We start from the raw sequence: 27,022 nt of genomic DNA on the forward strand, positions 1-27,022 counted from the left end.
ACTTCTGCTGTTGGTTAACAGAATTAACCATGGGTACTTGAAAAAAAAAAAAAAAATGAGTGGCATTACTATGTCCCTCTAAACATTGTATACCCAAATAATCATTGTGCTATATTGACCCAAGGGCTTTGGTTTCCTCCCCCATCTGCTGACACATCGAGGTTGGGGTGCCATCCATGAACTTGACAGCTCACAGGTTACTAGTCTCTCTTGACCCTGCACAAATGATGAATGAGGAAGAAACAGGCATTTGAAATACATGCTCTTCCAGCCTGGCAGGAGACTGCCAGGCCGAAGCATGGTGGACTGTATGTGAATGGTTTCTTCCATGTGATGGGAAAGCTCTTCCATCCCTCTCACTCCCCAGTCACCTTCGCTTTCATTAGCTAACCCAGGGGTGGTGGGATGCTCTTTTATTTGTGTGAGTCATGTGGTCTCTGAGCTCGGTCTGTGTTACACTTGATGGACACGCTGTTGAAATATCTCTTTAGTATCATATATGGATGAAGGGATACACGGGTAGATTATGGCAGGCTAAAGATCAAATGCCAATGAAGAACGATTAAATTTCCTTTAATCATCAGAATCTGAGAGGGCTTTAAGATCTTCCACCTTTAATATAGGCCTTAATAAATAATACTGCTTTGAATGTCTGCGTATGTTTGAATTTCACAAGTCTTGCATGTCAAAACATATAGACAGGCTCAGCAAATACGCTTCTCCAGACCAGCAATGCTAATTAAGAAGGGAAGTCAGGGTTAAACAAACAGCTTTGAGAATAGAAGGTGGGAGCTAGAAACGCAACTTGTGGAATTTTCTAGGGTTCTTGCCCTAGCAGAAAATGGCAGTGTCACCTGAAGAGGTGTTTTTGTCTCGCTGTATTATTTGCAAATGACTCTCTCAGAACAGATGCTGCTGTAGGTAGGCGTACAAATTTGCTGTGTGTTCTTTCATGAGAAACACTCGGGGAGAGTCGTTTCTGCCTCCTATCTTGGTGCTCTGCCTGTTCAAGGGTATTAATGCTTTCTTTCCTCGTGGTGGCTGTTGGACTTCCAGCCCTTGCTCCTAGATCCTGCAAGGAAGAGATGGATTCAAGAGATGAAAGTGCCCTTCTAGCACAGGCGGGCCCCTTTGCACGGCTTCCCTGAAGCCTCACTCGTGACTTTGACTTCTATTCTTCTTCTCTGGACTCTGAAGAAATGCAGCCTTCACTGTAGGAAATGTGCTTCAGAGGAATGGAAAGCAGGAGACGTGGACAGTTGCCATGTGGTTACTTACACGTGTGGTTACTTACACGAAGTTGTACAGTTGCCCTGGGTCTTGTTTGACTTACTCTGTGTTGACGTTTCAGTCTGCCTGATTCTTAGCAGAGACTTGCATCTCAGCACTTTTGAGACTCCTCATGTTTCTTACAGTACCATGCTGAGTCTGAGACTTGCAAAGGACACCCCACCCCCACCCCAGAGAGGTGTAAAAGATCTAAGTCCCGAATATGCAGATGAGTGTTCGCTACTATGGTTCTGAGGTTTTGTATCCCAATGCCATGGCCAGTCCCTACTCAGTGGTGCTCTCCCAGTGTATGCAAGAAACAAGGCTGAGGGCCCTGGTTTTGCCTGTCTTATGCACACCTGAAGATGTAACAACCCATCTCCCGCCATTCCCTCCCATTGGCTGTGGAGGGTGTCAGCTGATGGGTGACAAGTGAGTTGGCCCTCCGACATTCTCTCTTCAGAGTGGCCTGGATGTGCTGTCTGTGACAATTGCTAACTGGCACACTGAACAGGATGGAACTTGCCTTGTCCTATTGTACACTCTCTTTGTCCCCAGCCTGTGTGGATGCTCATGAGTGCAATAGACTTACTGTGTTAGTAGGCTTGCTCTCATACCTGTTGTGGACACAGGACAGCAGTGTGATCACACTGTATGTGCTGAAGTTAGAATGGCTTAGACTCAGATCCTATTTTCCCATGTGAGCTTCCCTTAGTAGACCAGACATGTCACTTAACAGCCCTGAGTCCCAACTGTGTCTCATCTGGAAAGTGGATACAAGTTCAGTGGATGATCTAGCCTGTAGTAGAGAATCAGCAGATGACTGCGGCAAAAAGCTCAGTACAGATTTGGGTCCTTAACTGAGGCCACCGTAGAGCAGAGCACTGCCCTTGGGAAGGTTGGCACCTGCCATCCTGTGGCTAGGTTGTGGATAGTTGTCATCTGGTAAAATATGCACATTTTACAATCCAGTACTTGTTGCCTGGTGTTCCCTTTAAATATACATGCAGTTTTGGGGGTGGCACTGATGCCTATCTATGAGGACCTCTGCAGCCATGAACCTGGGGGGATGGCTCCACAGGCAGAAAGGAGGGCTTAGGTCCTAATTTCTGTGATGCCTCTTAAATATGAGTGGTTCTTTTCTTCCAAGCTGAGGTCCCAGCACCTCTTATGGCTCTTTGCTCTTGGTCACATTGGTCTCTTTTCTTCTGTGCCTCAGTTTCCTTATGTGAGGTGGGGGTAGAGGTGTCACCTGGGTCAGAGGGTTATTGCTTCTATAATGATGTGTTTCATTCCCTGTGCTCTGTGCCCAGGACCTGGAATACAGTTGTCCACTTAGAAGGTCAGCAAGGTCTTCTGGGAGATGCAGTGAGAAATGTTATCCTAAGCTTTCTTACTTTCTATCTTCGAGTTTTCATTTTTCTTTACTCCTTTTTCCTTTTTTGTGGGGGGTAGAGGGGAGAAAGGGGGTGCTGCTGTGTAGTAGTTCAGACTACTGTGTTGACATTTCAGTTCAACATCCTCCAGTCTCAGTCAGTATCTACAGTGCTGGAATTACACAGGTACCACAATGCCCTGCTGTACTCTTAGGGTTTTTTTTTTTTTAATATATTATTTTTATGTGCTTTGGTTTTTTGTTTGTTTGTTTTTGTTTTGTTTTGTTTTTTTTGCCATGGGTGTCAGGTCCCCTGAAACTGGAGTTACAGACAGGTTTGAGTTGCCATATGAGTGCTAGGAATTGAAGCCAGGTCATCTGGAATAGCAATCACTGCTCTTAACCTCTGAGCCATCTCACCAGCCCCTGCACTCTTTGTTTTAAAGGTGACAGGGAAGGCAGAGACTTGATTCCTGGCGGTGTTTGTATGTTCATGTTTCATGTATTAAATGAACTGTAAAATGGAAAGCAAGAAAGAGTGGCCTGAGGAAATTCTTGTTTGGTAAGAACACTTGGTTCAACCATGAGGACCTGAGTTCAGATCCCAGAAGCCATGTGATAAGCCGAGCATAGCCACATATGTCTTTGACCCTAGTGCTGGAACTTGCTAGTCGGTGAGTCCTGCCACTGACAAGGTCCAAGCTCAGTGAGAAACTGTTTCAAGGGAATAAGGCAGAGGACCAAGGAGGAAGACAACCGTTGCCCATGTCTTGCCTTCACATGTGTGCATCACCCCTACATGCACACTCAAAAATGTACACAACACAGATGTGGAGGTGACTACAATTTGTTTGCTGTGTGCTGATTGTTGGATATCCATACCTTGTCTCAGGCCATATGAGGTCCAAATGTCAAACCCAGCAGCAGTTCATCATTGGAGCCCAAACCATTTCCTCAGAACCTTGGAAACTGCATGTACATAGTGTTGAACCCCCACTTTGGATATCTCCCTAGGGATCTATTTCTCCCAGTATTAGTCAGAGCTGGTTTGATCTGCCTGGCAGTAAAAGAAACCTTGTAGTGGTGGAAAGCCTTCTAGGTGGTTAAATGCATAATTGGCATGTCAGTCCAAGTCTTCATGTTCTTATCTTTTGATGGAAAACTCACATTTGCATAGCTGGAAGGAGTTAGCTATAAATATCCATCACTGTTAACACCTTTTTTACCTGCTTTGAGAGGGTGATAGGTTGCTGTATTGTTCCATTATGCCTGTGGTTGCCATGTGTTCTTCAATGTAGGCTTGTTACATAAAAACCAAGGAGTAAAGAATGCCCCCTCCCACCTCCCCATATCACATGGTTTCTGCTGGTAAAAGGTGAATATATATAATCTCTCACCCTTACTGCTATGAGTCTTGGATTAGCTAGGGCCATATAAAGAATCAAAATTGCTATTTGTCAATTTATTCTTTATACAATCTCAACATATAAAATAAAAGGACACCATTAAAACATTGTCAAGGGGTCTGGGAAGTGCTCAGTTAATAAGGTGCTTGCTATACAGCTTTCGAATCTGAATCCGGATCTCCAATACCCATATAAAAGCCAGGCACAACTGTCATCCCAGCAGGGAAAAGGCAGAGACACAGAGACAAAAGGACCTCTGGATTCTGACCACCTACTCTATCCAAATCAGTGGGTTCCACATCAAGTGAGAGACCCTGCCTCAAAAAATAAGGTGGAGAGCAACTGAGGAAAACACCGATATTAACTTCTGGTCTTTGCATATGTGTGTGCTCACAAAGTGCACACATATACTTGAATGTGTTGTCCCCTCTCACCTCTCTTCCACATTCCCCAACCCCACACCTGTATGTGCCTGTGGATGCATGCATAAAACAAAATGAAACACATACAGTAGAAGGCCTGCCATTCTTTTTAGGAAGGAAAAGGATCAAATTCAGTGAGTGTGCCAGTCAGTAACGGCAAGCATACCCCATAGGAAGACTTTGATTCAGCTGCTAACAGGCTACAGAGTAGCTAATACCCAACTATTGGGATCTCTAAAAATATCTAACACCCCTGTTTTCAAATATCATTTGAGAATGTAAGATAATAATTCATGGAAGGGGAGCAAGGTTGCACACTGGGAATCGGGGTGAGTTATGTTTGCATAGGAAATGGGCCAGCCTGGATCCACCTCTTCTGCCCTCTCCAGGGCCCCGGGAGCGCCAGCAGGAAGGTGTGGGAGCATTGGCAAGTGTTTTCTTGAGTGTTTTTGAGTTTGGCTGCCCAGTGTGAGTCCAGCCAGGTGCTGTGGGTGCCAGGTGACCCTGGCTGAGAGTTGCTGGGGCTGGAGTACTCAGCGCCAGCTTCTGGTTCGTGTGGTATAGAGAACCCTTGTCCTTCTGAGTCCCCAGTAGTTGACTTGTGTGACACATCTTTTCTCCATGGGCCTGCTTGCTGAAAGTGGCCATTGCTTGGGACTCCTCTTTACAGAAATCATGTTGGGGACCTTGGGGTTTATATAGGCGGGTGGGACTAGAAGAGCTGACCCTGTGCACCTTCACCCTGTTCCCTGGTGATGTGGTTCATGTTTCTTCTCTGCAAAATACTGAGAGATGAATGGCAAATTCCCCTTTCTTCCTCCATGCTCAACCCCATCCCTAGCCTTGTTCCTCTCTTTAATCCTTCCCATCTCTATCACTATTGCTATTTGTGTCTCCATCTGTCTCTGTTTTATGTGGTTCTGGGGATGGAACGTAGGGCCTCTGCCCCTGATCTGTGTCCCCAGCCCACAAGATATCTTTTTTCTCTTCCTTGAATTTAATTTTTTGTTGTTGTTTGGTGACAGGGTTTCTCTGAAACTAGCTGTCCTGGAACTCTCTCTGTAGACCAGGCTGGCCTTGACCTCACAGAGATCCGACAGCCTCTGCCTCCCGATTTCTGGGATCATAGGCATGTACCACTATTTCCCAGATTGAATTTTCTAAATTCATGAAAAATGTAATCCTGAGGAGCTTTACCCAGAACAGTTAAAAAAAAAAAAAAAAGTCCAGTTTTTGAAGTCCTGCCCCATCACCACTGCCTATGCTGAGAGAATTAGCTGTGTGCCAGATGTGATTCTAAGTATTTGGCATTCACTCACGTAGAATAGCTCTGAGGCTTCTAAAGTCCACTTTTAAGATGAGGAAACTGAGTCACAGTGAAGTTCAATTCCCTACCTAGATTGCTCTGTGCATGAGTGCAAGCAGAGATTCGAACCAAGATCCCATTTTGCTATGGTTCTTAACTACTGCTCAGCTGGTCTTGTCTGCATTCCCCTTCTCTCATAGTATTTATTGATCTGCAGAGCTTTTATTTTAGCATGTGCATAGCTATTGATATGAATTGCCGAACCACACCTTGAGCCTGTATAGTTGAATGCTTTGTCTGTACCCTTTTTTCATGCATTTAAACTTGTACATATTTTGTTTGTTTGTTTGTTTTTGTTGCTAATACAGGACCTATGGGGTGTGAAAGTATGCCCTAATATATTTAGGAATAAGCACATCCTCCAGCAGATGTGTCTGTTACAACACTGCCTCCCCTTTCCATCTTCTGAGTTGTTTTTCTGTGGCACGTTATTCTAATTAACCTCACATCTCTAACCCTCATTTTATGTTGAGTTAGCCTCTGACCAGCCTATGATTGATTTGTTCCGCTCAATCACCTGTGTGAAAAAGTGGGGTTAGGTAGAGTGTGCCCTGCCCAGAGCACTGGTCCTCTACTTGGGGCGTTTTCACAGCAAGCTGGGTCAGCACAACTTCCTTGTACCTGAAAGCTGTCACCAGGAAAGCTTTTTATTGACCACCATAAAGATGTGGCCACTTAGCGTTAATCTCTGCTACCTTAAGAAAGCTTGTAGTTACATGGCCACTAGAGTTGTAGATTCACAAGCTGTGTGCTGTGGACCTCATTAGTAAAACAAGAGGCTGGATGATGCATGAAGCTAGTAGCCAGGGGCCACAGATGATTTTTTCACTGAAAAGACTTTAAGTGTCTATATTTCCTTGTTGACTCAGAGCAACATGTATATGTGTGTAGTGTATATGCATGGGGATATGCGTGTGTGTGTGTGTGTGTGTGTGTGTGTGTGTGTGTGTGTGTGTGTGCATACATGTACATGAGAATAAGGAATATTTCTCAGTCACCATCTATTTCATTCACTGATGCAGAGTCTGTTCAGTTGAATCCCAGAGGTCACTGATGTGGCTAGTCTGGCTAGAAGGCCACTTGTCTTTGCCTTCCAATCATTGGATTGACTGAGGTTGGGGGCACCATGGCCACTTGGCATTTATATGGATTCTGGGGGTTTGAACTCTATCCCATATTCTTGGACAACAAACACTGTATCTACTAGCAATATCCCTAGTGCCGTGGCCCGCTTTAACACATTTCTGCCTTTGAACCCTGAGCCTCTCAGTTGTCAGCTCACTTTGACTGAGACTGGCCAACTTATGTGAGGGCATTGAATGGGTTTATAATTTTAAAAAGTCAGACAGATGCCGGGAAGTAGTGGCACATGCCTTTTATACTAGCACTTGGGAGGCAGAGGCAGGTTGATGTCTGAGAGTTCGAGGCCAGCCTGTTCTATAGAGCTAGTTCCAGGGCAGTTAGAGCTGTTACACAGAGAAACCCTGTCTCAAAAAAAAAAGTCAGACAGTAGCATAAGCTTCAAGAGCATCTGGATCAAGGGGCTTGGGGCTGATGCAGGGTGCTGCGAGGTCCCCATCCCAGTCTTGTGGCTACTCTGTTCACTGCTGATTCCCAGGGATGCTTCCTGACTAAATCATGATACCATTCACCCTTCCTGCAATGTCATGGAAGAAATCCAGCAGAAATAAATCTACTCCTTTACATTGTTTTTTACATTTACTTATCTGTGGCATGAGTATGTGAGTGTATTTGTATGAACACTTATGCCATGACATGTTTGTAGAGGTCATAGAATAACCTGCAGGAGTTAATTGTCTCTCTCCAGAGATTGAACTCAGGTTAAACCATCTTGCCAGCACAAGAAGACTGTTGGGCCTTGTCAGTGTCAGACAACATGGCTTTTACTGTTGGTGTGATTTGTGTGGGGGCCATGGGAACACATGCAGAAGTCAAAGGCCAACATTGAGTGGCATTTCTTATGCTCCTTCCACGATTTGAGACATGGCCTCTCATTGGATCTTTGTCAAGCAGCTTAAGCTAGCTGGCAAGACAGCTCCAGAGATCTGCCTGTCTCTGCCTTCACAATTCTTGGGACTTCAAGTGTTTCCATGGTTGCTGGAAATCAAACTCAGGTCATCATGCTTGCAAGGCAGCAAGGCAGCACCTTACCAATGGAATACCCCTGCCCCCCCCACACATATATACACGTACTTCTGCCCTCTGGGATTGGTTTTGTGTGTGTTTGAAATGCTAGGGCTGGAGATGGGTCCGCGGCCCCTCTGTAAAGCAGCAGGTGGTGTTTGCCCTTTGTGAAACAGTGGGTGATAGGTGATGGCTGGTTTGGCAGGCAACCAGAATCCCAGGGAGCTAGACTCATGTGTGTATGCTAGGTGGCTCAACTAGCCTGTAATGACTTATCATCTCTGAGATCTTTCTTGTGACCTTGACTGGCCAGTATTTGGGCCAAACCTCAGAAATCTGATTACTTCTCTGTGCTCCAGAGGTTGGAGTCCTCACTATTGTCTGTCTCCATCTTCTTCGTGCTTCTGCCCCAGGGTGTCTATCTCCTATCTGTCACTCGTGTCCTAATGCAGGCCATTTGACCTCAAAATTCCACTGCAAGATCAAAAGAAAAGGTTCTGGTGGGCCATATCTGTGAGGTCGAGGAAGATGTTGTTGGCAGAGTGGGACTCTTCACATCAGCCAGGGAAGAATGTAAGCATGGATGTGCATCTGAGGGGAATCTCCATGTTGGTGGAGTCTCTGGGATTAAGCATTCTCAGACCTCCAGTGATTTTCCCCGAAAAGCGGCTCAAACGTCAGTTTACATGTATCTCTTATAAACAATTGATTTATTTTTATTTTATGTGTGTGTTTGCCTGCATGCTTGTATATGCATCACATGCATGCCTGCTTTCTGAGTTGGCCAGAAGAGGGTGTTAGATGCTCTGAAACTGGAGTTACAGGTGGCTGTGTGTGTCACCTGATATGGGTACTAGGAACGGAGCTGGCATTCTTAGGAGGAGCAGCAAGCTCTTGTAACTGCTGAGCCTTTTCTCCAGCTCTGAATGTGCATGCATCTCTTAAGTCTTACTAGCCATATAAGTGATGAGAACAAGAAGCTGATTTTGAAGGAGTATATGGCCATCGATGGCTTGTGTTCTGTTTCATCATTCTACTAACTACACAGGAAATGAGGAGAAAACTTGCCTGGGTGTACTTTTGGTGAGTTAAATTGCAGACACGATGAATGATGTTTATGTAACCAGCATTCTTGGATGAAAATAAAATCTTCTGGATAGAGTTTCCTCATCTGAGAACCTTCCTAAATGTTCAGGATGGTATAGGCCATAATGTTTTGATGTCGTTGTTTTTGTTGTTTTGTTTATTTTGATGTTTTGAAACAGGGTCTTACTATGTGATTCATCCTGGCCTCAACTAGGACTGCAGATCTGTACTGCCTTTAGTTACAGAGAATGAGAACAACCTGTGGTTGGTGCCTGTGTGTTTACTACATATTCCTGTCAGAGGGCATGGATAATTTTAAACCTTATTGGTTGTCCAAGGCTTAAAAATTAACCCAGTTATATGTCTGTTGAACTAGTTGATTTACAACATCTTTTTCCATATGCCCTGGGTAGAATTTATTTTTTTTTATTTGCACATGTCCCTTGCATTCTAAAATTGGAACCTATTAAAGATGGTGAAATTTTGCAAAGAACTCTCAACTCTACATGCTTTTAAGGTGTCCCTGCATTAATAATTTTCATCTGTCTCATATCTTCTCCTTGGCCCAGGAACAATCACCTATCTGGGTCTGTACAAATGGCTTGATTAATTAGACAGTCTGTTAATTCTGATTACCAAGTTATACCACTGTCCAAGCATCGCTGTACAGTTTGGATTAAAAAGCTCTTCATATTATCAAAACAAAATTTACATTTACAGATAAGCAAGTTGGAATATGTTATGCTAAAACTGCATCTCCCAAGAGAGAAAATTTAAAGGATAGAAAATGATTTCATCATCCCAAGTTATCATTATTTTTTTATTGTGACATTTGTCAGATTGTCTTTCAGGAGGGATATCCTTGAAAAGGATGGAATTTTCTTTTTAGGTCTGAAAATTATAGCCGATGTAGCCCTCCTGTGATCCAAGCATGATGGATGCATTGTGTTTTCACTTCAGAGTAATTTAGTGCCATTGCACGTGCTTATATGCCAGTTCTGACCACAGTGGCCTCTGATATTGGAGTCACTTGTAGAGGTGAACTTTGGCGGTGTGTGGGGGAGGGGTAAGTTTCATTAAGCCTGGTTCTCTTTCACAGCTGAAGGCATTGATGGTTATTAAAGACCAGTAGGCCACGTCATCCCTTCTCCTCCTTTGCTAATGGCTTATTGCTAAGAACAATCCAGTATCACACAGAGTCTTGCTTCCTCCTTTACCTCCTCTGCCTCCTTTTGATCCTTTCTTGGTACATGACAGTGTGGTAGAGAATGAGCAGTTAAGGGCTATGGAGATAGTTCCTTAGTGGGTAAAAGCAGTTACTATGCAAGCATTTGGACCTGAGTTCAAATTCCCAGAACCAATATAAAAGAAGTTGGCCAAGGATGCATGCACCTTTAACCCAGAATTGGGGGTGGGAGGGGGGTGTTGGCAGAAGAATTCTTGGAACTGGCTGGGCAGCCAGCTTAAAAGATGAATTCAATGAAAGGTGGTATCTCAAGGGAATAAGACAGGGGTGCATGATGTCCCCCATATTGTATCTCACGTCTCTGTGGGTGCACTCCCCTGCCACACACATATGTACACGAACCCTACACACACACACACACACACACACACACACACACACTGAAGAGAGTGAGCAGATGGATCAATACAAGAATAAGTTTGCATGTCCCGTGAACCCTAAAGTTTGCATTTATAATTGTCAGCTTCCAGTGACATTGACAACAGTGACCATTGCTTATCTCTCCGGTTCCCTTTTGCATGTTCTCACCTTTGTGCACTGAAGCACACAAGCAGCATATGATTTTATGTTTGCATACCACTCATAGTGCTTGCTGTCTCAGAGGTGCATAGACTGGTGGGTGGAAAAGTTTAAATACCAATAGATTCTCTGTCCCAGCTTCTTAACCCGCATCTGGAACTTTGCAGCTGCTCCGACAGTAGCTGGAATAAGCGGAGATGATGGATTTAATATGTGTCCATTCTATGAGTTTACTACACTCTAGCTTTATATGAATTACTATATCCAGTTTTGGTGGGAAATGGAGAAATGGAATAGAAAATGTTTTCTGTGTGTGTGTGTGTGTGTGTGTGTGTGTGTGTGTGTGTGAGAGAGAGAGAGAGAGAGAGAGAGAGAGAGAGAGAGAGTAAATTTGGGGGGAGGGAGAGAGCATTGGCAAATTTGTGAGGAAGCCAAAGATCAACTTGAGGCTTGAGGTGTTTTCCTCAAACATCACCCACCTTCCTTTTTTTCTTTTTTTGTTTTTGTTTTTGTTTGTTTGTTTTGAGACAGGTTCTCTCAGTGGCTTGTGTCTTGCCAGCTAGTCTTGGTTGGCTGGCCAGCTAGCTCCAAAGCTCTGCCTTTGTAGTACTGGGATTAGAAATATGTACAGCATGGCTAGCTTTTGTGTGTTAAAACATGGGTTCTGAGGCTCATCCCCAGGTCCTCGTTTTTTTTTTTTTTTTTTTGCACAGCAAGCATTTCACCATCTCCCCAGCTGAGAAAATGCTCTCCTTGTTTACTGAACATGGTGTACTGTTGATTGCTCTTACTGACCCGACCTTAGCCAGAGGCAGTGAGCCTTAGTTCCCTGGTTCCCTCCTGTATAGCACCCAGCACTGCCTCTCTTTGATCTAGAAGACTAGTCTCATATTGAAGGCAGATGTAGAAGGTTGTTTCACACAGATTAGCATTTGGAGGTTCTATGAATCCGATTAGCTTTCTTAATTAGGAACATTTGACATTACTCATAGGTGACTCTTATTTTGAAGGGGTGGTTACTGGCTGTTCAAAGGTGAAGTGAGGCTTGGGCTCTCTTTTGGCAGCTTGAGTGACAGCATAGTACTCAAGTTTCCTGCTAGCTTCTCTCTCTCTTCTAAAGAAGGAACCAAATGAAGGATTAAAAAACAAAACAAAACAAAACAAAAAAACAACCCATTCTTGATTATATTAATTCTCTAGTCACTCTCAAAGAGACATTTTGACACAGAGATGTTATCTGGGACATTTATGGGTCATGTTTTCAATCACAACTTTGTGTTATTTAACTAATGATTTTATGTTTCAGCCATTTGAATCCTTGGCCTCATACAGTCTGGCTCCTTATTAAATATCCATATCCCCGTTGTTGAGTTTACTGTTGTTTGCTTTTCGTCTTATCCCCTGAGACAGAATCTGTAGCCAAGGCTGGCCCTGAACCTTTGACCCTCTCGTGTTAGCTAACAATTTGCCTGGATTAAAGGCATGTGCCACCACACCCATCTGAATCTTTGATTTTAATTTTTATTTGTGTGTGGATATCTATGTATTTGTGTAGGTGTTCATGTGCATGCAGGTGTGTATACATATGGAGGCCAGATGTTTACATGGGTTGTCTTCCTTAATCACTCCCTATTTTATTTCTTTTTCATTTTTTTAAACTTTGTGTGTCTGTGTGTTTGTGTATGTGTGAGTGCACAGGGCTGTGGAACACATGTAGAGGTCAAATGACAATTTTGAATATTGGTCTTCTCACCTTCTACCGTGAGATGGGGTCTCTCTCCTTCACTGCTGTGTATGCTAGGCTAACTGGCCTGTGAGTTTCCAGCCATTCTCCAGTCTCTGCCCCCCATCTCCCTACAGTGGCACACAGGGATTACAGATGTGTGTGCTGCTCCATCTGGCTTTTGTGTGAGAATCCAGACTCCAGTAGTCCATCTTAGATGTCAAGCCTTGTCCTAGTGAAGGTGGGGCACTCCCATCCCTCCTTATCCTTTTGAGTCAAGATCTTTCACTAAAACCACTGATTCACTGGAGGGCCAGTGGGCCCCAAGTGGGATCCCCTTACAGTAATGCGTTGCCACCCCAGCTTTTTCCATGAGTGCTGGGGATCTGAACCCAGGTCCTTCTTTTTTCAGGACTTTACTATCTCCACAGTCCTGATTTAGTAGTTCTGATATGTTATATTGGTTTCCACTATACATAGAAGTCTTACTAATAGGACAAAACAACCATCTAGAAAGTAACTACCTAAAGGACTAGATAAGAAGTATAACCAACTTGAATTTTAAACATTCTTAGACATGGAAACTCCCTACTTCAGGGGCTCCTAACAAACTTCAAAGGCAGCATGAAGGAACTTTCTGGATTAAGTGCCTTCTTGGTCAGTGCGAAGGTGGAGAAGCAGGCAGACTCCTTGCAAGACTGGATACTATTACTGTGTGGCTTTATTAATTGGATTTATTCCTTTAAAATGACCCACGGATGAAAACAACCACCTCTTCTGTGGTCATGGTGAGCAGATGTTTACCGTAATTCTCTGCCCAGTGGGGAGGGGAAAAAAAGCCTCTTCTACCCAACACAAACAGCCACGTTGGCCTGGCTCGGTCAGAACCTTGGCATTTGGGTCTTACTTTATATATCACGGCTCCAGTTCTACAAGCCTTCCAAGTGTGAGGCTTAGCTCACCAGCCTCACATCTGCAAGAGAGGTCTGCTCACAGAGATCTGTTATGTGAGGGCTTCATTCTCACACTGGTCTTGGCCTTGGCTGGTCCTCATTGAAACCAATATCCCATCTGCAGGCCTCTGTTTTTCCTGCCTGTTCCTGTGGGCCCCTCCCTCCCTCTTGCCAGCTTTTGCCTAGGTCTTTGACTAGGCTGTGGGGAATTTTGGTATAAAAGTCAGCTCTGGGTTTGCCTTCTCCATAGGAGAGCCTGATTTCTCCTGGCACTCTGTGAAATAAAAGCCATTTCTTTTATTCGTAGTTTGAGTTTGCAGACCATTCTTTCTCCATGTGGGTTGGCTTGACTGCCTTGCTTCTGCATTTTGCCAGTTCCGGTCTTTTTTTTTTTTTTTTCCTGAGCACTAAGCGATTGTGAACCGGTGTGGTCTCTGCCCACACCTGCCCCCTCATGGTGCTGTGCACTGTGCCACCTCCTCCGCACCGCCCTGGATTTCTCTGTGGAAGAATGCTGCGTGCTTGCGGGCAGGGCAGAAAGGAAACACAACAGCAGAATTTTGCTTTTCTTGGGAAACTCCTCCCTTGGAATGGGGGACGCTGGGTGGCTCTTCTTATTTTGTTTCCGTCGCCAAAATAAGCAGGGATCTTGAATAACAGCAGCATAGGAAAAACAGAAGTAATTTTAAAACTAAGGGGAACATATGTTCATGTTGAGAGAAAGAGTTAGAAGTGGACACTAGCTAATGGTCCAGTAAAGACAATGGCATCTTCCTTTTAATGCAGATCCAGTTTTGATTTCTTTTATAATCTAAGTTGTGTCCCCACATCCCCAAGTCTCTCTTGATTCTGTTGTAAGCTACTCTTGAGTGTAGTAAATCAAGGCCTATAGGAAATTAACTGATGTATGTAATTTGGAATGGAGTTTTGAGTTTGTCCCATTATTTTTCTACGGTCTAAGTTGTATCTATATTACTTTTCTCATCACTGTGACAAAATATCTGCTAGAAATAACTTAAGGGACAGAGGTATTTGTTGGCTCACAGTTCAGAGAGTACATGCCAAGAAGGTATGGCAACCAGAACAACCTGGGACATAGGCTGCCAATGGTAGCCTGTGGTAGCGGGTCATACAACATCAGGTGGCAGTCAGAGAGCTGGGATGGAAGTAGGGCTGATGAAGACCCTTAGAGATCCACACCCACGGACCTGTCTCTCCTCCCATCCCTAAGATCCCCCACAAAATGGGGGCTGAGCCTTTAACAAAATCCTGAGCCCAGGGGTCGGGGAGGGATGCCCCATATCTGAGCCATTTGACTTGAGATGACTGCACTAGCCTGAAATCAAGGCTGAGATTATCCGAATAGGATTCTTATTTGATCTTTAAGAGCATGGAAGAAAGTCTTGAGTGTGGAAATGAACTAACAGTGTCCCCTTTAGCTGTCTGCCTGCTCAGTGGACATATTATTTGTCCTTTCATCTGATTCCAGAAAATGCCTAAGGAGCAGAAACGTGTGTTTTTCAGATGGGGGGGGGGTAGTCGTGAAAACTCTGCTAATTTGAAAAATGAGGGAGGTGTAGGAAAAAAAGAGAGCAACTTTCTTCAAGGGTTCTCATTCACCCATCACATTTAGAGTAGAGGAGAGAGCCCCTTCCTCTCTGTCAGTGAATAGTTTTTGTGAAAGGAAAAGCCCTAGGGCATTCTGGGTATTGGCATATGTCTACTGTGTCAGAGCCAGAGCACCTTTAAAGGGACCTTCAAGGACAGTTAGCTTGGTTGTGTCTTGATTCAGATGTGTAGTAGTTGTTGGAGACATACTCAGTGCAGCTGTCTCTGCCCTGGAACTCATATCCTCTGGCTTCTGCCTCCCAAAGACTGGGCTCACAGGCCTGCGCTAAAATACCCATAGCTTGTGTATCTTGGGTTTTTGTTTTTGTTTGTTTTTTTGTTTTTTGTTTTTATTTGTTTTGTATTTTGGTTTTTCCGAGACAGGGTTTCTGTGTGTAGCTTTGTAGACCAGGCAGGCCTCGAACTCACACAGATCTGCCTGCCTCTGCCACCCGAGTGCTGGGATTAAAGGTGTGTGCCACCACCACCTGACTTTGTATTTAGTTCTTTTCTGAATGTGCAGAAGGCACATCTGGATACCCACTTAAAAGCCATGAAAACACTCAGCTCCTTACTAAGCTTCTTCTCTTTGAGTTTTGGCACAGAGGAATTAGTAACTGGTAGGGTGGGTCCCAGTGTATATTCAGTTTGTTTAATTAAAAAGTAAATCCACAGCCAGGTGGTGGTGGTGCACGCCTTTAATTCCAGCACTCAGGAGGCTGAGGCAGTCAGATCTCTGTGAGTTTCAAGGCCAGCCTGGTATACAGAGTGAGTTCCAGGACAGCCAAGGCTACACAGAGAAACCCTGTCTAGAAAAACCAAAATAAATGAAGGAAGGGAGGAATTGGAAGGAAGGGAGTGAGGGAAGGAGGAAGGAAGGAAGGAAGACGATAAATCCAAGGCTTAAGTAAGTACTCTGAATAGGGGAAAAATAACTATTATGGTGGCTAGCTATCCTCTCCCTAAGGATCCATCTCCTAGCTGACAAGAGAGCCAGAGAGTCAGTCTGTACATGAAGGTAGGGCCCTCTTTTCAGTTCTTAACAGTGCACTGTGCTGGGCTTTGATTTTGGGCCCTGCACAGTTATCTGATGCTGCAGATTCCATCCCTGGGTCAGCCAAAAGCAGGCAGAGCCTGGGGAAGGTGTCAGGACCACACTGGAAATCCTCAGGAGTCTTAATGATTATAATGTGCCTGTTTATCAAGTCCTTATGAAACCACAGCTCAACCAGTAAGCAGCACCTTCACACAGTCTTGTTGAATCCTTCACAGACGAGGCAGCCACGCTCCCAGCCTTCATGGTGCAGATGAACACACTGAAGCTTGGGGAGGTGAGCTGTATTAAACTGCCTGGGGCTTACAGAAATAGTAAATGAAACGGAGCAGGGAAAGTCTGTCATCATGAAGTTAAAAGTTAGGCATTGGGACCAGTTCCCATGTTCCGGTGCTGTGTACAGCTGTGTACAGCCTTGGGGGAAGCAGGGTCCAGGGCAGACCTATACTCGTGCTCCTTCTTGTCTAGAATTATTTTGGAATTCAGCATTTTAAAGATGTACTTCATACTCAAACCAAAGCTTGCTTGTTTGTTTCTGTTTTGCCAATTTGATTCATTAACCAACAAAATTATGAGCAATGCCCTCTTCACTTTCTGGGGTCAGTATTTGTAGTTTCATGGCCCACTCTGTGTAGACTCCCATGACTCCCTATGGTCTCAGGAACCAAGGCGCTCCTCTTTTTTCGATGTCCCCTCTCCACCTTTCTTTTCACCCACCCTGATCATGGTAGAGGTGATGCTGGTTGTTATTTGTAACAGGGTCATTAATTCATGTGTAGTGAGGAGAGAGTTGTTCAGGAACCTAAGGGCATATTCTAAGGAATGTACTTTTCTTCTATTAATCTGCATGTTAGGAGGGAGCTTAGCTGTAATAGGGGAAAGACTATGGGCCTCACACCAAGGTAACTATTATAAGTTCCCAATACTTATATTCTTGAGTCTAGAAATTTCTATTCAAAAGCAAACGAGGATGGGGGGAGAAGTATGTTTCTAAAGCTATGTCTTCTACTAACTTGTGATCATAACTTCTTTATTTAAGAAATCTTTGATAAGAAGTTCACATTCTGTCCAATGGATGCATAATTTTTTAGATAAGATCCCTTCAAACTTGTATCTTTACTGCCAGAGATAGTGTTGAGTCTTAAGGGTTTTTCTCCAGGTTGGAGAGCAGACTCCAGGAACCAAAGTTGGTGGATTTGGTAACTGCCTTAACTGCAAGCAAGACTTTATGATGTTGTCTTTTTCTGTGTCAATATGTATAACTACCAGTTTCCCTATGAACATAGCTTTACCCAAGTCTTATGAGCTTTGGTATGTTTTCTGTTTGGGTCATCCCAAGATATTTTCTACTTTTCCTTTGCGAGGTTTCTTTTTATCCTTTGGTAATTTGGTAGTGTGCTGTTTGATTCTCCTTGTGTTTGTGAGTCTGTCAAATTTCCTTCCTGATTTCTGATTATATACCATTACAGTTGAGGGACTTAATTTTCTACTTATTGGAGGTCCCTTTTTGGCTTACCATACAGCTTCCCCTGAAGAGGGTCATCGAGATAAGTGTGTCTTCTTTTATTAGGGGAAGTTTCCTGTGACTGGCTGACTGGTCTGGCTCCTTCTTCACACTGTTCTGTCTTCCATCTTTTTATTCACCTTCTGTCTCATCGTCTTCACTTAGGATAATTAGGGTAGTGACTCTGACTACTGTCATGTAGTCACCTCTCTCTTCAGGTCCATCAGTTTTTGCTTCTTGTTCTTTGAGCCTCTGTAATTACGGGTAGACTTGCTTGAGAATTTGGACATAAAGCATACCTATTATGCAGCTCGTTCTTAGGATTCATTCAAATTTTTGTTTTAGACATGTCATCAAACCTAACAGTAGAACTGTAGGACTATCATGGGGTAGCCCTCTAACACTGGAGGAAATACGCCTCCCTTTGTAGGTAAGCAGAAATGAAGGGATGGTGGCTTATTTAGACAGTGTATTATTTTGTTATTGTAGGCAGCTGGTGAGGTCCAATTGAGGCCACATCAACATTATCTTCAGTGGCAGATGACCGGGGCTTCGATTTACCCAGATCCTTCTTTCATCTCGACTGTTCCAGAGCTCTGCGTAGACTCAGCCTAACTCAATACAAACATATTCCATGGGCAAAATATGCTTTTGATGTTTTAGCAAATAAGGATAAAATGCAATTTTCTCACTACCGAATCTGTGACTCTACAGCCCTCTTTGTGTGCTGGCCACGTGGCAAAGTCCAGGTGCAACTGTCATACAGAAATTGCTTTTCCCCCCAAAATACAGAAATGTGAGATAAACCAATTTGGGCACAAGTTGTATATGCTAGATTTACTTAGTATCTGCCAAACATCTCCCTGCGTTCGTTGTATTAGCACTAATCAAAGAGTGAGAAGAGCCCAGTTTCTGTGCATACGCATAGGTAGAGTCTACATAGATGGTACTTCTGCTGATGGATTACTTTCGCTAACATTGCTGTATCCCAAATTTCCTTTTTCTCATTAGAGTAGCTTTGTGTATTTATTTTAGATCCCTGTCAGTTGGAAAATAGAGTGGGGCTGATGCGAACACATATGTGCACATAGAAATTATTTCTCATTGAAACAGTTCTGTTCACACAGTCTCATGTAGCTCAGACTGGCCTCGAACTCACTATGTAGCTAAGGATTACTTTGAACTTCTTTTACCTCCACCTTCCAAGTGCTGGGGTTACAGGCATAAGTCACATACCCAGATGTTTGAAAAGTTTAAAGTAATTTATCTTTGATATTAAATATTTAGGTGTGTGTCCTCCTATCACAAACCATATTTTGGTGTTTACTAATGGGTAGAATTGGCTGTGGTAAATTCATTTTGAATAAAATGGGATTTCTCAGAAGAGTTCATGTGTAAAAATTGTTTCAGTAACAAATGTGAATGGTCTGCAGATTGGGCATTGGTAGAAGACAGTGGTACCCTATCTTAAGTTGCTTGGAACTGAGGACCAACTGTGCGACCTCTCTACCTGCTGAGTTTCCCAACAGCTGTCAGCTAACTGCTCCAGCCCCAGACAGCTACTGGAGTCCCTGGTTCACAAATAGGAAGTAAACAGAAAACCTTGCTAATTTGAGCCCAGTGGGAACCTTTACACTATAATGAGGGACTAATTTTGAAAGCTCAGAGACATCTTACAGAATGAGAGCCAAATTTTTAAATGCTCTGAGAGAACTAATTGAGAATGGTACTTAAGAAGAGAGAGACGTTAGCACAGGGAAGAATTGCGACGGGAGAGGGGAGTCCTCCAGGAGTCCGAGTAATTATGCCATCTTGGTTAAGTTCCTGCGGGTGCGGATCTGAGCGTGGGAATGCTAATGCACCCTCAGAAGACAGGGTTGTGGTCGAAAGGCTCCTGATAGGTCCTGACAAATGAAACAGTGGTGAAAATGCTTGGAAGCTCTCCAGGCCCTTAGCATTATTGATGTCAGTGAACTAGGAATTTTGGGTGGCTGATTTGGGGCCCTTATCATTCTTGAGATGATCCCCGGTAAAAATGCAGCCCTGTGCAGACCAGCCCAGCCCTGCGGGATGCAGTTCTTCTTGTCAGCTACCTTTGACATCATAATAGATTTCAGTTGCCAAATCTTTCTCCATAGAATAAAATGGAAAAGAGAGGCGTGCAGGATATCTGGACCAGAGCCAGGCATGAGTAAACATAAACAGACATTCTGACATGGAATGGCTCCCATTGGAGTGAGGGAATTTGATGGGACTCACTTTGCTTTTTCCTCTTGCTGTCACTTGGCACCCTGTTCCAGATGAACTCCAGAGCTTGGGTGCTGTTGGATATGTGTCGCCTCATTGGGGCGTACAGGTTTTCTAAACCCAACTGGTGATGAACCACCTGTAGCCCTGGACTTGGGGTCTATAGTGTGGTGTTTTTGTTTGCTTGTTTTTTTGTTTTGTTTTTTCCATTTTGCTCTTCTTTATCTATATTTTAAGCATTCATTTCATTACTTGGAAAGAAATAATGACTTTCAAGATTTTTGAAAACATGGTTGGAAGGATATTTCAGGTAGTTAAAGGCATTTCATTTGTTTGTTTGTTTCTAGGTTAGTCAGACTTCATTCTTCATTTCTGTGGTCTTGTTGTTCAGCTGACAACTGAAGAGGACTAGTGAACTCTTGCTTTTTACCCATGTGTTCCCCAACTTTCTCATTCTTGTCCTCTAAATTACTTTTGAGTCTGGAGAGATGGCACCATGGTTAAGATCACTGAGTGCTCTTCCCCAAGGACCTGATTCTGTTCCCAGCACTCTTAATGGCAACTCACAACTGTCTGTGACCTCACTTCTGGGGGACTCAGCACCCTCTTCTGGCCTCTGTGGGCACTGCATGCATATGGTATACATGGATGTTATACATACAAAGCAACCAAACACTAAAAAATAAAATAAATCTTCAAATTACTTGTTTTGCTCACAATTGGACCACACTGGCTGGCCAAGGAGCTCCAGGGATCTGGTGTCTCCACTTTCCTTGTGCTGGGTTTATATGCACATGTCACCAGCTCCAATTTTTTATATGGGCACTGGGGATGAAATTGAGTTCTCATGCATTCACAGCAAGTGTTTTACAGACTGAAACATCTCTAGCTCCCCAATTGCCAGGTCCTCTAAAATTACTTTTTAAAATTCCTCTGCTTTTTCTATAACACATATTTTGGCAGCTCACGTTGATTTGTGTGGTCATCTAGCCTCCAGTCTCTCTAATGCCATTTACTCCCTTTAGAAATAATTTGCCCCTGCCCCCCATACACACTAACTCTTATCTTTCCTCTTCACATACCTGCCTGGAGTCCTACAGAGGCAGATCTTTGAGTGCGTTCACTGTGAGCTCAGCGGTAGCAAGAGAGATTGATAGGAGGATGGATAGTAGGGGAAGGAGAGCTTCCTGGTGGTCCTTGTGTCCCTTAAATGTCATATTTGTCCCTTTGGCAGAGAGTCTGTTGCAACCTTGTGCTGGGACCATATCTGTTCCTGATGTCTAATAAATGTTGACTGGTAATTGAAATGACTGATTATCAGTTTAGTGAGAAAGGGATTATTAACCTTTGTTCAACACAACTGTATCATCATTGGGATGCAAATGTCAGGGTACCATGCTGTAGCATCTTGAAATCATGCCTGTTGGACTACTTGGAGTTCCTGCTGTGTAATGGCATACAAGATCCTACAGCCTTCAGTGTTCATCGGGAAGATGTATGTGCTTGCCATTACTTCAAAGAATAGTCACCATTCATATATCTGACATAAAATAGGTATAGGTCGATACTGCATTTTTATAGACATAGACTTAAAATATTTTAATAAAGTAAACTTCAATAATGGGAGATTATTATTCCATGCTCCCCTTCACACATACTACCCACAAGATAGTCTGGTCCCAAGTTTTCCATGCTAAAGTGACTTGTATCTACTAAGCACTTCCAATGTGGTTCATATAAGCAAATAATTACATTTTAAAGTTTTCTTAACTTTAAATGTACATTAATATGGCCATGTGTGGACACTCTTTTGGATGGTATTCTGTGTGTGTGTGTGTGTGTAAGTTATTTTAAGATGGGCATCCTTGGAACCAACATTTAAACCAACAAAGAAATCAATCCTCATCAGTGCCCGGGGATGTTTACATATATTGCCTTGTTTTCCTATGGCATAATAATTAAGTCCAGTAGTTTTCCTCTACTTGGCTTTAGTGTTGGCCATTTTGTATAGGTATGCTTGAAGTTCCAATTCGTGTTCCAATTTGTCTTCCAATGGATAGTTTCAGGCAGAGAGTGATAAAGCAGGAGAGCATGCCATCTCAACACCTGAGAGGTGGAGGCTTTAATTACAATAGTGTGTTTGAGGCCTGCTCCAAGTACGTTCAAGCTGCTGTCTCGAAAGCAAAATATATCTACATATATACATATTCTTGCCTCGGGCTATTGAGTCCTGGGGTTATAGTCATGAGCCACTGTGCCTGTTGGATTCTTTCTTCATCCCCATGCCTCAGGTGGCCTAATTCTGATTGCTTCTCCAGGTCTTGTGTCCTACCCTGTTCTTTATGTCTTTGAGGTCTTTGTGGACTCTGGATTGCAGACATGAAAATGAGAGTCTTTCCAGTGCACACTTTCATTTTCTAAAGAAGTCTACTGTTTCTTTTCCCTTTATTAAAAGTGTCTTTCATTTGACCTCAGATTTTCTGTTGTAGTATTACAGGCATTCTTTTGAACGTTTACAGGGACATCTTTGTTTCGGTGGTGTTCCTACCGTCACAGAGGTCTCTCTTCTGGGCTGTATTCTACTCCTGTCCCCCTGACAGGATTTTCTAAAAGTTACTGTCTTCTATTCTCTTGAGTCCTTTCCTTTCTGTCAAGAGTGCTATGGTTCTTGTCTAGTTTATTTTTTTTCACTGATGAGTCCCATGCTAGCAGAGACCATGGGGTTTGTTGTGTAAGGGAGGAACCACCAGACATCCTGTACCTTCAGACTTTGTGCAGAGGAGCCCTTTGCCCTGAGCTTTTTGAGAAGGGGGACTATGTCAGCCTTCAGTTCTGTGCTGTGCAAGTGTTTGTGTGTGTGTGTGTGTGTGTGTGTGTGTGTGTGTGTGTGTGTGTGTGTGTGTGTGTGTGTGTGTGTGTGCCCATATACATGGAGGCCAGAGACCAACTTTGGATGTTGTTGTTAGAAGCCATCTGTAGAAGGAGACTTTATCTAATCTATCTTACTACCAGGTCCCTGAAACTGCTTATACGATAACCACTCAGGGACTTAACATATATTTATAATTGTTGGTCAAAGGCTTAGGCTTCTTACTGGCTAGCTCTCTCTTAATTATTAACCCATTTCTATTAATCTGTGTATCACCACTTCATCTTGACTTAATGGTGATGCCCTGCCATCTTGCCTCCCCAGTGACTACATGGCATTTCCTTGACCCCACCTACCAACTCTCTCTATCCCGGTTTAGATTTCCTACCTTGATGTACTCTGTTAAGCCATTGGACAAAACAGCTTTAGTTATCAACCAATAAGAGAAACACATAGTCACAGCATACAGAAGGATATCCCCCATCAGCCGTCTACTTTTTTTGTTTGTTTGCTTGTTTTGAGACACATTTTCTCTGTGTAGCTTTGGAGCCTGTCCTGGAGCTAGCTCTGTAGACCAGGTTGGCATTGCACTCACAGAGATCCGCCTGCACAGCCTCATGAGTGCTGGGATTAAAGGCATGTACCATCACTGCCCTGCACCATTTACTTTTTTAATATCTTTTAAATTTAACCTAATTATGTAGACCAGGCTAGTCTTCAACATTGTTCTCTTGATTAATAGAAGCATAGGTAAGAGGTATATATTTCCCTGATACTCCATCCAAAACACTTTAGTGTCATTTAATATTCCCCTAAAGCCCCATTTGAATGGATGCATGGTATTCCACTATTACAGAAATATAGGATAAATAAGAAAGCCCATGTATCATTATTGGACATTCATGTTTCAGCTGTTCACTAATAATACTGTTGGGGCAGCATTTAAAAGCAGATTTCTTTTAGCTAAGTCTTTAAAATTAATTAAAGGAATTTTTTGAAAGTTAATTTTGTCTTTGTGTATAGTTACTTGTTTTCTGTATCCTTCAGTTTTATGGATTCAAGTAGATGCAGCAAAAAGAGCATTTTCTGTTGAGTCTGTAACTTTCACTTCTTTATTTTTGCCCTTTCAAAGGGTCAGTATTCAAACTTTTCCTCACTCACTTTGTGGTCTGTCATTTCCTCAGAGAACTTTTTCCTGACTTGAAATGCTATATGTAAAGTTTTATGGAAGTGCAGGAGTCAGGACCTGGAGAGATGGCTGAATAGCCAAGAGCTCTTCCTGCCCTTGCAGGGAACCTGAGGGCCAGTCAGTCCCAGCACTCATGCTGGGTAGTATATAACTGCCCATTTCTCCAGCCTCAAGGGGTCCTAAGCCCTCTTTCTGGGATCTGCTGGCACCCACACACATGTACAGATAGCATCACTCACACAGGACACATACATAAAAATAAATCCTTAAGGGATGGAGAGATGGCTCAGCAGTTAAGACCACTGACTGATCTTCCAGAGGTCCTGAGTTCAATTCTCAGCAACCACATGGTGGCTCACAACCATCTATAGTGGGATCTGATGCCCTCCTCTGGCATAAAGTTATATATGCAGGTAGAGCACTCATATACATAAAATAAATAAATCATGAGAAAATAATAATAAAAATCAAAGTGCGAGAGTAAATGGTATCACAATATTGTGCACTCAGTGAATTGTACGATTCAAAGCAGAAATGTCCAGGAAAGGTATGGGGTCCCTGTGCCCTCCAGATGGCAAAGCTTTTGCCTGAAGGAGGCATTCAACGTGGTGAGGCTGTGTAAGCCCTGTTTAAGCCTCATGGAGTCACATGTGTCAGGCTGAGTCATCCTAGCTTGAGAACTCAAGGTGTGTGCTTCAATTTTGAACCTAGAACAAGGAGGAAACACCAGCCTCTTCCTCCTATTGCACGCATTGTCAACACTAAAATTGCATCCCTAATGTTGCAATATGTGAATTCAAGCATTAGACTTCACACCCCACCCAGACTCATAATTGTCCTTCCTTGTCAGCTGAGCCACCTGCATGGGTCTTCATCCCTGATTTTCCTTCTTTGTTTCTGTGCTGTTGAAAAACATCCACCCTCCTTTTTGTTAAATCTTTGTCTTTGATAACCTTGTAGCCACCCTGCCTGGTGCCACTGAGAACATCTAGATTTTGTAGACTGTAAGAGGCCATTTCAGCTGTCCTAGGAGGTGCAAAGTCACTACAGTGGATAAAGTTATCGGGTAGGGTTACTGATCAGACAGTGGGGTGATGGCACTCAGGTCCAGGTAGGTAGTGATGAGGACCAATCTGAAGTTAATTGAAAACCATCATATTCTTTAGGGCAGAATGGAAGCCACCATGGTGGCCAGTAGACAGTTATGCATGTGGCTCTTCACTGACTCTCCCCATCATGTATCAAGTTGTGCTGAAGGTGGGTCTCAGCCCCAGCTCTACGAAATGGCAGCCTAACACCCCCGTGTCCCCATAGGTGTCTTATGTTAGATATGTTCTGTGAGAGGAAAGCGGTTATGTTCTGATTGGAGACTAGCCAGATCCTGTGGTAAGAGCACAAGGTTCTTGCATGGTGATAAGTGAGATCTACATTGTGAGTGCATTCTTCCACTGCAAAGCTCCTGGACACGCCATGTTCTTATGCCTCTTCTGTGGGCCACACCATCCTTTGTTTCATTGTTCCTGCAGCACTATTCTTCTCATCCAGGGAAAATACTTTCAGAGGTCTCTCTGCTGCTAGTGAATAAACTTCTAGTGTAGTTTATTTTTTTAATTTATGTGTGTGTGGGGCGGTATATGAGGGCACACATGGTTACATGTGCATGGAAAGGCCAAAGGAAAGCCTTGAGTGTCCTACGCTGTGAGTCTCTTCCATAGCCCTGCAAGACAGGGTCTGTTGCAGAACCTGGAGTTAGATGGCTGGTGGGTAGGTCCCAGAAACCCTCCTATCCTCCCCCACAACTGTGGGTGACAGGCACACAGGAGGCCTCTCCTGGCCTATCTACATGGGTGCTGAGAATTTGATCTCCAATCTTCACGATTGCACTCAAAGTGTTTTTTCCCCCCTCTGAGCCATCTCTCCAGTGTAGTTTTATTTGATAGTGTGAGAGGTGCTTTCATGGCCTAATGCCACATAGGAAAAGATGAGAGAGTTATCAGACTTCTCATATCACCCTGTATGAGTAATAGAAACAGAGACATTTATGTACATCTGATTTTTAAATATGTTCATCATAATTAGCAAAAAAGTTAAATTTAGATTAGAGGTGCTTTGAGATTCTGAGATAAATTGCTGTCTTTAAACACATATGCGCATGCATGTACGCTTAGCTATGGTAGGAGGGAGTTACATTCTCCATGAGTCATTGGCTCAGTTTGTACCATTTGCTGGGACTGTCCAATTGCCTGATGTCTGTGTGTTTTTAGTCAGTTCATTGTTGTTGCGGCCGGTTCACTGACAAAGCAGGTGGATGCTGCTCTCCAGGAGCCTGCTTCAGTTCTGCTACCCTCCGTCCCTCTTTGGAGTGGTTACCTCTTGCTCAGTCTTTGTTTCATTGGCCATCCATACTTGCCCCCAGTCTCTTCCTCATTGGCAGGCCTAAAGGCATCCTTGCTGCTCTCCACTGTGATGCCTCTTTATCAACACTTTTGTTCACTATTGCTTTGTGTTCTCAAACTTTACAAGACACAATGAGATGGTGGTTGAGGATCCGGGAACTAAAAGCAGGATGTATCTCTAAGCTTTTCCATTTATCACCTGTCTTACTACCTTACTGGACCTTCGTTTTCCCCATCTGTTGAATGGGAATAAGAAGATTTTCACACCGGGCCTGACACACATTGCACATTGCTTTCTTGCCTTTGTCTTCTGTTACTCTTATGATAGTTAGATGGCTGTTGTACAGGGGACTCCTCTTAGCCTTTTATGCCATTTGATCCCACACCACCTCTCTTATACCTCTCCTATACCTCTTGTTTGGTTCCCTCCATGCAGATGTTGATAGGTTGAGGCATTTTTGAAAGGGTGTTTAGCCTTCTAAAACATCCAGCCAGTGAGCATGAAGGAAAGTCTTTCTTATGGTAGATCTTTTAGAACAGGAAGTTTTTACAGCATTTGTGTAGAAAAGATGAAGTCTCCAGCCACAAACTTTTCTTCCTTCATGTCCTCTTTTGACAAGCACTCTTCCCTCCTGGAGATACCTC

The 27,022-nt window shown here is 43.5% G+C and overlaps 1 protein-coding gene across 8 annotated transcripts in view; it reads left to right on the forward strand.

Annotated features, from left to right (window-relative positions):
* The window catches only part of Foxp1 (forkhead box P1), a 603,661-nt gene that overhangs the window by 217,674 nt on the left and 358,965 nt on the right, over nt 1-27,022 (forward strand). The window lies entirely within an intron of this gene.

Source organism: Cricetulus griseus, chromosome 8 (genome assembly GCF_003668045.3).
Source record: "Cricetulus griseus strain 17A/GY chromosome 8, alternate assembly CriGri-PICRH-1.0, whole genome shotgun sequence".
Classification (NCBI taxonomy): Eukaryota; Metazoa; Chordata; class Mammalia; order Rodentia; family Cricetidae; genus Cricetulus; species Cricetulus griseus.